Here is a 14,522-nt window from a genome sequence, read left to right as displayed (position 1 = left end):
ATTAAAATATAGTTTCATACGAGTCTGGAAAACGCTAACAGTGTGATTTGCAAACTTTAGATGCCCAGAAGTGCTTTAGGAGGTCGGCAGGAGAATGCAGCACTTTTTGCTGTTCTCTCCAAATGGATACTCCACATTTCTTAGGCGCTTTGTGTTCGGGGGGTTGGTTTGTTTGTTTTACAATAATTGTGCAAGAATCGTGTCTTTGTCTTACCTTCCAACTCTAACCATGGGCCCCTGTTCTTTGAGCAGAAAATCTCTGCTGATTAAGGAATCCAACATTTTATATGCCCTTTTTTTCCCCTTGTACTGCAAAAGCTCATGAAAAAGTACATCTGAGTCGGTGTTCTTTGGTGAAAGAATCGCTACTGTAGCTTTTTTTCTGTGTACATTGGTGTGCTATGGAAGCTTTTATTACTGGGTTTTTGCATTCAACACCTTGAAACACTTCCATGAAAAGAGTCTCCTAAGTGTTTTGTCCTTGCCTAGAGCAGTGTCTAATGAAAAATAATCATTATGAACGAATTCGGAGATGAAAATATCCCAAATATATCCTACCCAAAAACTTGCATTCAGCAAGATTATAATAAAACACACAGACTGTATATCTCTCTATCAGGCTGTGGGAGGCAAACTCCTTTGACCTATGAAGTTGATCTGTGAACTGTGTCAAAAAATTCAAAACCTCACGGTTGAGGTTTGTGCATTCTATTAGCATAATTTACCACCCAAGCTGTAAATGTACATTTTGCACAATGGCATGCTGAAAAGATAGCATTTTACAACTTCCTAAGGGGGAGTGTTTATATCTAACATTTCTTGTGTACATTTGATTATAAGTTTGCCATAATAACTGCCTTTTTTCCCTTTCCCTGTCCTTCCAATCCTCCCCCTCCGCCCCTGCCCCCTCCCTGGTTACTCTGGAAGTACCTAATAAAAAATGTCCTCTCTACTTCAGGTCCTGGATGCTTATTTGTGCCACATAATGGGCCAGCAGAATCCATAGGGAAACTAACTTTGGGCTGGATTTATCCAGCTCCTCCATAGGAGGACAGAAAAAGGGATGTCAGACCCTTGGATTGCATTTGGATTCCTTCAGCTCTCCGAAACAGAGTTTGTGCATTGGGAACAACAAAATGGAAGAAAGATCCAAACCTGAAGCTGAAACAAAAGAATATCTTGGCTTTTTTTTTTTTCGTTTTGGATGTGTGTGTGTGTGTAAAGGGTGTTTGTGGAGCTTACTTCATGGTTACTAAAGCTTTGTATGACCAATTCAGAATCAGCAAGATGATGTGTGCCATCCATCCCCCCCTCTGCCCTAACCCCTCTGGCTACACCCTCCCCTCCCCTTGCTTTTTCTTTTTTTTTTTTTTTTCTTTTTTTTTTTTTTTTTAATTCCTGAAATTAAAATGTGTTGGAATGCTCAGTGCTGCTTTTCACTCTCTTTTCAATGGGCCCTTTAGTTTTTCACACCAAGGTGTCCTTTGGGGTGCCAGGTCAGGCTACCAAAACAGCTTCTAGGAGGGGATTAGGACCAATTAACATCTTTGTACACAAAAGCCACTGGCAGCTGAACAGGCGGCCTGGTGGCCTGCTCGGGAGCTGCATTTTAAATAGGGGCCTTCTGTACTTGAGCTCAAGTGGGAAGAGGCGGAGAAAGTTTTTATTTATAATTGAAAATGCTGCTCCTGGATAAAGTCTAATGAAAGGCAGAGTGGTGTTCAAAAGTATCTAACAAATACCATTTGAATATTGGCCTTTATTGTATGATTTCCATCAAGGATAGCATAACAATATAGTCATTTCTCCTACATATTGAGATGAAGTGATTTTTCTTGTAGAGGAAAACAGCTTCATCCACACAGAGTGTCGGCCCTCTGGTTTTCATTTCATGTTTTAAATTCAGCTTTATATTGAAGACGCCTGGTAGGATGGCTACTCAGGAGTGATGTATTTCCATAAATCTGTATTTGAAGGGAATTCTGCCCTTCATTTACCTCATCCACCAAAGCTCAAGTCCATGGAAGAAAAAAAAAAAAGAGAGAATTTAAGTATATGCATCAGGATGGAGGGGGAGGGAGTTCTACAAGGAATCACAGTGTTTCATATGAGTAAATTTGCATTTATAACCCTTGGGTTTGTGCAAAGAGGGAAAAAAATAAAGAGCTCCACGTCTGAAGTGCTGAATTCAGCTGAGTCAGACCCTTGGCAAAGGTAATGGCCTTAGCAGCTTGGCCCTGGGTGCTTTGCACCTGACTTAACATCTTTACTTCTGCTCTGCTTTGTTTTCAGTGCATATCACTTCTAAATCATCGCTCCTGCAATCTGATCAGGCATTAAAGAAAGGGAAAGGGAAAGAAATATATGGTGTGAGAATTACTATGGTACGAAACCTAGCAATTTACAAGGGCTCGTAAGTGGGAGTTGTGCGAGCTCGCAGCGATGCCATGGCGCTTGTAATAAAACTGATTTCTGTGTTCCGAGGATGAGCCGCTTCCAAACAGAACATTTCTAATCACTGCATAAGCATTCCTCCTCCCACTTTCATAACAGTAATAACAGGACACTTCTGTGTACATTTATCACTCAGAGAGAAAAGTAATTTCTAGGAGTTTTCTAACTGCCTGTGTAGGGGAAAGATTCATGACAGGAAATAACAGCACAAATGTAATGAGTTCAGCGGGCAAGCGGGTACTGATATCCTGATTGATATGATTTCAAATGAAGGAATTGTAAAGTGGAAGGATGGTGCACAGAAGCTTTAGAGAGGCTTGCAACTGACTGGCTGAAAGTAAATCAGAGGGAGATGAGAACTTCAGTCAGCCCGTGCTGCCTTGGCTGCAGTGCTGCACACGAAGGATGCAGTCTGCCAGAACAGCACTGGAGTAGTCATTTGCCACTGCTTTTATTCACATATTTTTTGGTAAGCAACAAAAATATGGATTTCTCTCCGGGCTGACATGAATAGAAAAACCCTAATCATGATCATTTTCAACCTCCTGGTTTATACAAATAAAGGGAGATTCCACTTAGCGCGATGTTCTGCAGCAAACATTAATACACTCGCTATGTGTGGCTTTGCTCCTTCCTACCCCCTCTTTAGTTTCAGATACTGTATTGTATTTCTTCCGACATGTTGATTCTACCTAATGTTAAATGGTAATTGGCAGTAGTATAGGTGGGGAGAGAAACATTGTTATATTTTGTTCATTTTTCACACTTCAGCAGTTATTCCTTTCTCTCCACGGCTGTACGCTTATTAGTGTATGAAATGCAGGTGTGTGGGAAATGGCAAGCACACATTGACAGGTTATTTTGTTGGCCACTGCCTAATTAGTAGCATAGTGGATGCACCCTGCTAAGCTTTAGTGTGGTGCAGTAGAGCTGGTCTGTTCTAATTTCCTCACAGCTTTGATATTCAGCAAGAGATTGACGGTTAGCACAAAGAGCCAAAGCGCGACGGAGGCCTGCAGAAACAATGGCCCTTCTTGCTTGTAGACACCACAGATGTGAGAGAAAGCTGACTAAAAACAATTGGCCGACACTGTCTAATTGTCTCCAATGTCAGCATCATTAATGTTTTCCCATGTAAAAAGTAAAAGGCCAAGGTTGTATCCTCCCTTTATTTTGAGTCACATGATTATGTAACTTACTGAGATTCAGATTAAGTGTTAATTGTATTTGTGCAATAAAGAAACTGAAGCTACCTTGAATTTAATGAATATGTACTTAATTAATTTTGACAGCCTTTATCTTTATTACCTATTGAATAATCACAATCAGAATTAATAACATTTATAGGCAATTAAAATTACAGCCTATTTAATGATAATATATGTTTACATCTTTTGCTGAGATACAAATTATGAATACTTATTAGCAAAGAAGTTGTTTCCCTGCCAGGAGGGTTTCTTGTCTGTGTTAACAGCAACAAACAACAATAATCAGTTCAATGTGTAATAGTGCCTTTCACATCAGACAATCTCCCAAAGCACTGCACAAGGGCACATGAGAAAAGGCTTCGTGGAATTTAAAGGTAATCACTAAATGGCAAAAATTGTAGTGTGCCTGGAACAAATGCTTCAAAATTACATGCAATAAAGCGAGGCCAACAACATTTCAGTAGTTTCAAAGCTTTATTTTCTCGCAGAAAAAATAATGAGAATAAAAAGGTTCCATTGAGGACGCAACATCAAACTCTTTGCTGACCCAATAATATCAGACCAAAGATTCAATGTCTTCACTGGTACCAGCATGGCTAAAAGCCTTTTGGCACTGAGATCTTACATAGAAATCCTCCATAAGAAGCACAGACACAGCTCTGATTCTACCAGTGCCCACAAAGTAGGCAGCTTGATATGAAATAGAGTAAATAATCCAAATAAATATGCTTTGGAACAGTGAGTCCTCCGCCCCTGTCCAGGATTAGTAGGGAGTTTTTGCAAAATTAAAAGAAAAAGGAAATAGATTGTCCAAAGAAAGAAGGAGCTTCAGGCCTGGGGTTTGACAGGAATGACTCAAACTACCAAATGCAACAGAGAGAACCCAAGTGGTGCATGTGCCCACGGAGGTGCTGCACACACCTGCACACACATGTTCTCTGTGTCAGTCTGCACAAGCCATTTTATTCTTTGGATGTTTGTTTTCTTAACATCTCTCCCTTGTCTTTGTCCCACCACACAGCCATTATCCTCAGAAAGCTGCACAACTTTCACCACATGCTGGGCCCTTGCAGAACCCAGCTCAGGAGAGAACTGGGTCTGACATCCATGACCCATGAGAAACAAGCAGCTGCCTCACCAAGCCTGAGCACATGGCAACGTGGGAAGTCCCTGTGAAGGATTCAAAAGGTGCATGCCCAGGCTCTCGCGCTCAGAATGAGCTTTGCTTTGCTTTCCCAATCAGCTGTCCCTCAGTGCCTACCCTGATTTTGCAGGGACAAGCTTCTTTCTCACCTCTGCCCCAAATCATCAGGCACAGCCACTTGAAAAACCTGTGACAGCAAAGTAATACTGAGTGCCTAAAATCGCAGTGCCTAAAAGAGCAGGGGGCTGGTGACAGCTGGGTTACACCCATGTCTCAATCCCACCGCCCAACACATAGGCTGGTTTACACAAATTTAAAAAAAATAAACCAAATAAAACCCCCAAACCACTAAAGTAGTGATGCACCACAGCCCTTATGTCATTTCACATATTTTGAAAGTTAGAGAAGCCCTAAAACTGCAATTATTTCTGTCTCAAGCCACGATGTACCTAAGAAATACCAAGGGCCACCTCCATGGCTCATCAAGATAACCTAGCCCTGAGCAGCATGGTCTTAAGCCAGGCTGAGCCTGTTGGCAGTGATTTATTCCTGGACTTCCTTTGTTCATCCGCATAGATTCAGCCTGTGTAACACATTCTGAATGGTCAACCATTAGAAACCAGCACTGACTTCAGGGTAAGATTCTGCCAACTCCCTTCTTGCACAGGCAAACAAATAACCAGTTACTGCTGGGCATTGACAGAACAAATAAACAATACATCACTTTATAATAGCTACTGTGCATGAAATCATTATGTTATATTATAAAATCAATCTCTATATATTGTTATGTTATTTGTTAAGCTGTGAAATGCATAAACAGTAGTTTCACAACACTGATTGCCTGCTGCATTCTCTTTATTCCAATGCAAGATCTGTCTCCTAAAACCCATAATTCATCAACTTTATTACACTTAAGATATTGACTTCTCTTTTCCATCAGGCATAAGGAAGAGAATAATTCATCCTTTATGCAGCTGTGTGCTCTTACAGCATCTTTCTTTAAAAAAAGCCTACTTGGTTGCATTTAAGATAATCGAGAGCTCAAAGCCAGATTCCTTCAATCTAGGATTGAACACTAACCTTTCCTGCACTGCAAAGAGGATGCAAGGAGGCTGTGCTACTCACAGAGCTACTCAGAAAGTGCAAACCAGGAGCGGATGCTGCCTGTAGCAGAAAGTGACCAGTGAGTCCAGGGTTTGTTGGACTTCTGATGGAATGACAACCACAGGTGAGACCTTGGGGACGATTCTACAACTGATTATATTCAGGGATTTGGGGTTTTTTTTACTCATAAATGTGCTGGGGTTCAGTCCTAGCCGAGCAGTTAATTTTCAGTTATTGGCTGCATGATGCTTTTCTCTACATACCCAGCAGTGTAATGTGAGGGTGAGCATGCCTGAAAGCAAACCAGAGTGTCCAGGGGAGCTGAGGCCATGCCCCTGCATCTGTCAGCGAACACAAAGCTCCCATTGATAAGTTTGCTGCAGCTGGAACTGCAGGCATGAGCGTTGGAACTTGTCAAACAGCAGAAGTACTGGCCCATGTGGAGGGATGTGCCTTGCTGACCGACCATGGGACATCCCCAGTGCTCCCTGTGTGGCACAGCAAACACAGGATAAGCAGGGCCTGCAGCACAAATGCTTAAAGCACAGCAGTGAGCACCAGCTCACTGAGCAGAGCTGCCCAGCATTACTAGCCCAGGCACAACATTTGTTCTTGTTGCAGAAGACATTTCAATTATCCTTTTCTCACATACCACCTGCCTTGGAAGCCAGGATTCCTTTAACTGTGGTTTACATTAACAAATATGAAGTACCAGCTTGGTTTTCCTCAATTAATTTACTGGCAAAGGATAAAGTCTAGGACTTTGCAACTTCCAGGGCATTTTCTCTTCCTTGCTGTGGCAGAGTAAGCAATGTTCTACTGAAAGACTTGTTTGAAGTGAAATTATGCCCTTATAAACTACCCTTGCATTCCTCAGAGACATTCAGTAGCTGCACAACACACCCTGCTGTAGCCATACCTGACAACAAAATGACAGGGGATGAGCACTTGGGAAAAATGTGGTCATAAAAAAAAATCACAGGTTTTGTCTGAAGTGTACATCTACAGGAAAAAGGTCCCTATTAGTGCAAGACATTTTGAAGAAGTTTTTAGCAGTGTCTTCGCCATCTGCTTTGGGAGGACCTGATCTCTAGATGTTGCTGCAGGATACAGAAACTAGGAGCTTCTGCACCTAATAAATCCTAAGGTTCTCCTTAAAAACCTATTGGGATCTTTGCAATGTAGAGATTACACTGAATTTCCTACCAAAAGAACAAATTTTAAGCTATGTTTCAGAACCCAATCCTCTACAAGTACTCCCCTTACCTGTTTTCAGTGCCTATTTTATCTTTCCATTCAATTTTCACATGAATGCATTTTGTTTAACTTAATAAAAGGAAGCTTCAATAAATGGCCCTGTTTCATCCATTGCTATGGTACCCATCAGGGAGATCAACAAATGAAGCAAATCTTAGTAGAAATAAGGAGGCCAAGGAAAAAAAAAGTAGGTGAGTTTTGCAGTCTCATTCACTCAGACAATGGTAGTCTGCAGTAATGTATGCAAGCACAACAGTATCGACTTGTTATGAACCAAGGTGTTCGCTTTGCTGCATGGTCTTGCTTTCATTTTTTAAGATTTCCTAGTGGCTTTTAGTACTTTACATCTTCATTAAGGATTTTAAAAGCAAAGATCCTTGCTTACATTTGAAATACTTTCCTGGTGCTGTGATGAAGCACAGCTAATGGATTTCTGAATGCCATTTTCATTATAATATTTTTATAAGACCCCTTTTTTCCTCTATTATTACATTTGCTTTTGTAGAATAGTTGAGACTGCTCATCATGTACTTTCGGTCCTTTAAATATTGCTCCTGTTTACCATCATGGGAGATAGTTGGTATTTTATTCATATAAGAAAAAAAGCCTTATTCCAGTTTGTATTTGGCAGCTAAATGAGTTTATGCAGAACTTACATTTATCCCTGGGATGGGTTAGGCTATCCTTCAGTATGAATCAGTAATGCAGTTAACTTAAAACTATATTCATGTAATATTGGCTGAGGCATTAGTCAATACAGTCTTCATAATTGTAAGTGTCCAGGGTTCCATAAGTCCATAATTCCATAATAGCAAACGCAGTTGCATGGGATAAATGGTATTTAGGGCAGCTGAAGTACTGAGAACCTCACTGTGGTCTGCCTTTGAGCAAAGGGAGGATGGAGCACTGCCCACCTAGAGACACCTGGAAGAAGTGGCTCCTCCTCTGAGCTCTGAGTTGCCAAGACACATTTGTCTTATTTAAGGCATTTTTGGGTCATTCCCTGTTCCCAGGCAGGAGGATCTCCCACTCAGACATCCCTGCTAGTCTACAAACATAAAGATGCCCTTTAGTTAATCAATAAGACCACAAACCTGACTCCAGTCCAGCAAGACTCCACCAACCCAAAAACCTCTCCTGGGGCTGCTTTGCTTCAGCCTCTTTAGGCAGCCCTGCAGCTCAGGGGCTGAGGGCTGAGAGCCCAAACCTCCCTGAGCCACACAATGGCCTGGAGCTGTGAACAGCTCCTCCACTACTGCTGGCTGTGTTGGACTTCTTGGTGCTTCCTCCAAGGCGTCCACTAACCACGTGAAAACCCAGTGTTAGATTCTCCTGGCAAAACAAAGTGAAAAGGCAATCGAGCTGGTTATAACACCAGTATTTCAATGGCAGGCTCTCTGTCACTGCCCTTTACTGCACTAATCTCTCTTGATTTAATTTCATGGGAGGCAAACCTGACTTTTGCTCCTTTGATATATTTCTCCAAGTTTATGTCAATAGAGATGCATTTGTACTTTAATAATCTAAAATGAGTGTGGTTCCTGGCTGCCCAGGACACTGAGCAAACAATGAAGAATGACTGCTATATATACCAATAATGTTAAGATACAGAGGTTTATTACAGAGCTTTTGCAATGTTTTTTTACAAGTGTTTTTCAGTCATTTCTGCCCCAGTATGTCAACAAGCTGACTCAGAGGCTCAGGATTTGCTCCAATGGGTAGAAGTCAAGGAAAGAAAAGCATTTCTTGAGATTGATGTGTGTTATATTCTGCCTTAATGCATCTTTTAGCTGACCTGTCAGAAACATTTCAGACCTATATATCCTGAAAATCTTATTTCAGTTCATCTGTGATATTTGTGCTGATAGCTCTCCTCTCTTGGACCAATAACAATGCTTTACAGAATTCCTGCATAGTTAAAAGCAGATGCTAACCTTATGAGGGTGATGAATCCCACATGTTGAATGTGCCAAAGCAAGGACAAAAGGGCCAGAGTCATGAGCTCAAGGTCTGCTGACAGGCAAAAGGAAATGGAAAAAACAGCAACAGAGGCAGTCTAATGACAGCACTGGTATTGCTTCCTTTATACCAGTCTCTGCATTATCTACTGAAGCTGACTATTTTTGGGGGGGGGGATTAGGGTGGAGAGGTTTAGCTGGTGCAGTGTCTGCAAGAGTTTTTGTATCAGTTAGAATGATGAGCACAGGGTTCAGCCAGGGTTGGTCAGGTGCCACTGTGGTGCAAGCAGACTGAATACAACCCTGAGCAATTCCAGGTGTGTAATCCCACAGCTCCAAAGGGTGGGTGGTGTGCTTTATGAGCAGAGGGAAACTGGAACCTGAAGGAACCTGGAAAGCACCCGATCAGTGCAATGTTTCCCATTGGCTGAGCAGCTGGAAGAAATGAAGAGGGCAGAAATGCAGGGAAAGACAAAGTACACACCAGAAGGCTGATCTCCTATGCTAAATACTGCCCACCTCACTGTACTCTCATTCCTACTGGGATTTGACCTAGTCTTTGTTTGATATTTCCCCTGCTACTCTCTTTTTCATACATTTCTGTCCAACTTGCATTACTCCACCATTTGTACACACCTCGAACTTGCTGCAGCTCCACTGAGGCAGTTGGCTTCCTCCCACACATCAGAGAACTGGAAAGCAGTTGGTATTTTCAAGATATTTCCTCCTGAGCTCCTGATGGGAGGATGATTTTCTGTTGTTTGATAAAATCCAGTTGGTTCTTTACCTGGAACTCAAGGCTAAGACATATTTCAAAAATATTGCTGAGATACTAAGAGACCAGAGACAAAGACAGTAGAGCATTAGAAACAACAGAGTTAGAAAATTTATATTTACTGAAAGTGTGGCTGGCTTTCAGCAGTTCTGGACATGCAGGAATGTGTTCTGGTGAGACTGCATAAGAGAGGAGGAAATTGAAATTCAAACTGTTCATCTTTAGGTTGCCAACTCAGACTGGCTCAAGATTTATTTGTTGATAAAATAAATCTAGCTTCTAGAAAGGGACAGAAAGGTATTAGCATCTGCCAGCACTGGCAAATTGTATGAATGACTTGTGAGTGGGACAATTTAGAGTGTTTTTTGACTGCAGTCTGTTGTTCTTCAGACGAAAGAACGGAGACTAAATCGCCATTGGTGCTTGCCAAGGACTTTATCAGGTCTGGATGGGCCTGAGACTCATTACTGACTCTGACACTGGCACCAGAGCCAGGGCTGGAGATCTCATAGACCCACGGTGCCAGCTCTCCCCAGATGGGCAGCAATTCTCACTTCAGCAGGCTGCCTTCATTTTCAGACCCTTTCTACCAATGGATTTGGTCAGAGGATCACCCTTACTTCCATAAAATAGAGCCGGTTCCTTCAGAGGAGTAAAATCATTACTCACAAATGATAGGGCAGAACAGGCTGTTGAGACAAGCTTGGCAAGCTGGACTGTCTCCCACACAAAACACAATTGCCTGTGTTTTTCACTAACCACACCAGAATGCCTTCCTTACCAGATTAATAAGCACATGCTAGTTAAACAGACACCATTCTGAGGCACTGCAGGAAGCAAAAATGTAAAAGCAGTTTTTTGCCAAGCATTTGTTCCAAAGAAATCTGCTGTTCAATACAGACTGCCTGGTTTTGGCTCTTCTGATGCCTCTGGAGTGGCCTGGAGGCCTGTGGATGTATTTGGTGGAAGGGAGGGCTTCTTCAAATGCTGCTGTGGCTGTAGGTCAGTTCATTTAGGGTGAGGATCCAAAGCCAGGGTGGAAGTGTGTTGATGGGACATTTTTGCTACAAAGCCATTCTATACCTATTTCAACAGCTGGTCTGGAAACATCTTGGAGCTGGTGGTGTTGCACAAAGTGTAGGGATGAATCCCTTGTCCCACATGAGCAGTGCCATAGGCATGGGAGACTTGATTTCAATAACAGCAGAGAGTGAAATGGCTCTGTATCTTCCCCTCTCTGGAGGGGATGCAGCTGCTTGGACTTGCAGCTGTAATCCTGTCCTGAGACAGGAATGTGTGTTACAGCAGCCTGGCCTAATAGAGGGGTTAGTGCCCCCTTCACAGCATTCCCTTTTCCCTTCCTTCATCCTGCACCTGCAGCTGCAAATTCCTGCTCCAGTGAAGAATTGTCAAGATTAGAATCTTTGTTTAGGGCACACAGGCCCACATCTTTTCTTTGGAAAGGGGAACACCTGACAGGTCATCTTCAAAAGGGTAGTTGTTTTGGGTTTGTCTTATAACATCACCTAGAGGTATTTCCTAATTTAATAGCATATTAAAACCTAGGGAGGGGAAGGACAGGAGGCAGGTAAGGATAGTTTTCAGCTTCCCCTCAACATGAGTGATCATTTAGGATGGATTTTCCAGAGCCCATTTATGGGTTGCTCTGACTCAGGCAGGGCAGAGGCTGTGTTCTCCAGGATGCCCCTGCCCCATCTCTCCCGGTGTTCTGCCTTGACAAAACCAAACTCTGTGGCCAAGAAGTCTCCTGGCCACCACAGGGATCCCTGGCTAGGTTTTTAGAGCTGCCACAAGGTGGTGAGGTGCTACAGCTTCCCAACCAAGCAGCAATAATTTGTTTTGGTTTAGGTTTGATTTTTATTTCTTTAAAGAATGAAAAATTAGTGGCAGTGTAACCACTGAAACAAACCCAAAATTTGGTTTTACTCAGAAACTTGCCACTGAATGCTTTAGTCCACATCATTACATTTTGGCAATTCTATAAACAAAATTAAACCTTATAAAGATATGTATGTTACACAGCTTTACTGTTAGTCTAAAAACTTTTACAGTAGGTACAGAAGTGCTTTGATTCTCATGCATCTGTATATAAAGAAAAGGTCTGAATCTTTGTTGGGAGTGTCCAAAAATAAACTGATTACAGGTTTTGAGGTTTTTTAAATTGTTCTATGGTTTTCTAATTGAGGACAGCCTTCTCTAAAGACAAGTTCACATATACCACCCACCAGCCCAATCTTTTCCAGTGCTTGAGGCCTTTGGCATTAGGCATGAGATCATTCACTGAATGGTTTAAAAACTGTTTTTTCTCAATTTTCAGTGCACTTAGCATCAGCACATCCCACTGGTATCAACACCTTGGGATCAGGCCTTAAATGAAAATAACGAGGGAAAGTAATGCCATCTCTTCAGTTTCCTTATATGAAGAGTAAAAATTATAAGATCAAAGACAACCTATTCTGTGTGAACTCCTCTGCAGTATTTTGGCTCAGGAATGCAAAAACGGGATCATTATTTTATTTTTTTAAATTATCTTGGCTGGATTTCTGCACATCTCCTACAAGTGGCTTTTACCGCAGAACAGTCTGATCTCTTCTGTGGCACCTCTTCTCTAAAGCTTCATCAAGTGCTGCTAATCACAGCCTGGATGGATTCAGAACTTTGCCTGTGGAGGAGTGGCAGGAGAGGTGTCCTCAGGGAACGTCAGGACCTCCAGCCATCCTGGTGGGCTGTGTGACACCCAGCACACAGTGACACACACACAGCATGGTGGCTGGGCACGTGCTCCCCAGGCTGTGCTGAAACGTGGGTGAGAAATACTGCTCGGGTCACATTTTACATATGCATTTTCTCTAAGATAGACTGATAAGATTTTCATCTTATCAGGAGATGCTTGGTATAGCCAATGCAAATTACATACTCCTCTTCCTGCAGAAACAGAAGGAGAAAATAACAGAACATGGGATTGGGTGTTTACTTTGGCTTCTAGTGCAAAGTTTAAGTGGCTGCCATAGCAATGTGCAGAAGATTTTTAATATTTCTTGTAGTTCAGCAGATAATCAACAATGGCAAATATTGCTGCTTCACATGTAAGGCAGTGTGGGGAGCGGCTGAAAGCAGGAGTTGGGGACATCAGTGGAAGAGCCTGATGCAAGCATCCAGTGAGATGCTCCAAATCACTGAGCCTTACTTAGGTAAGAGCTTGTCAGTCCCTGCAGAGCAGGGATGTGGCTCAGAGGCCAGAGCTGCAAGTCTGAATGAGGGAGTGAAGTCGAAAATATCCAGCACAAAGCAGATCACGAGCCTCTCATTCAGGGTTCCTCGGCGGAATGTGAGTGGCAGGGAACAACACAAGATGGCTCTGCTGAAAGCTGCAGTGGCACTGCCACATTATTCACATGAGCTGCTTGCAGAATTTCTTGTCTCCTTTCCACCTTTTATCCTTGGGAATAGTGGTCTTAATGAATCTTTTCTTTCATAAATGTTCATCATTATCTAAATTGCTTTTTGGCTTTCAGTTATCTCTGCCTCTTCTTGTAGGTGGTGTTCACAGGAACTTCTTCCAGGGAGAGAAAAATGATGAGTAACCCTTTGTTTGCCTTTCCATCTTTTCTTGATTTTAATAAGACATGAAAGGCAAAAATCTGAGACATCTGTTGTTTCTTTCAGCCATTTCCGCAGAGACATTAGATAGCATTTCAAGTACTCAACTGACAAAACAAGTCACCTTGTGAGAACATTCTGACTTATTAGATTGTTTTATTGCACTAGTTTTGTACAATGTGGGAAATAGCTTTCTTCTCTGAGACTACCTCCTTTTTTTTTTTTATTAAAGCAGTATTTTCACATAGCTTTTGAGTATTTTATTATACTTATTGTATATTTATTGTATATTTATTATATATGAGTAAAGATATCCTTGATATTTGGAATGTGAAGCAAGTCAGTTAAAAGTAATGCAATTAAGCCAGCACATAACTGACTGATCAGATCCAGAGATGTGGCTATTGCCCAATCTGTCATCTATTTTTATTAAAAAACCTTAATGTAGAAAAATAATACAAATCAAAAACACTGGCAGAGTGAGAATATCATATATAGTACTTCTGGTGATAAAAGTAGTATATCCTCTCATCCAAGGAATTTGTTTTGTTAAAATGGGGCCAACTGGGAATAATTTTAAAGTCAAGATGGGAACCAGCATGACAAGCAGGATTTTTCCCCTCAATGTCACTCTCAGGAGGTATTGTATGACCTGCTTTGATAGAGAAGACACACTGCAGTGTCCTGTTGACCAAAAGGCTCCGTGGTCACACTGTATTCCATTTCCGCTGTCTGTGATTCTTGGTTTCAAACTCTGGTGGGAACTTTCAGCTTTTTGAAAGGCCATTCAATGCTGAGAAGCCACAGGGCAAACCCCAGCTCCAGTTGACCCATGGCTCAATCTCACACAAATGAATTGTCCTGCATGGGCTCCAAGAGAAAGGAGTTCTTTTAAATTTTAACATTTTGGGTCAAGTTTAGTACCAGTAAAACTCCACTGAGAGCAGTTTTTTAATCCTTCCTGAGCAGCCCTTTATAAGCTTCTCAGACTTACTAGT

This window comes from Anomalospiza imberbis, chromosome 8, assembly GCF_031753505.1.
Source record: "Anomalospiza imberbis isolate Cuckoo-Finch-1a 21T00152 chromosome 8, ASM3175350v1, whole genome shotgun sequence".
NCBI lineage: Eukaryota > Metazoa > Chordata > Aves > Passeriformes > Viduidae > Anomalospiza > Anomalospiza imberbis.
This window is presented reverse-complemented; position numbering follows the sequence as displayed.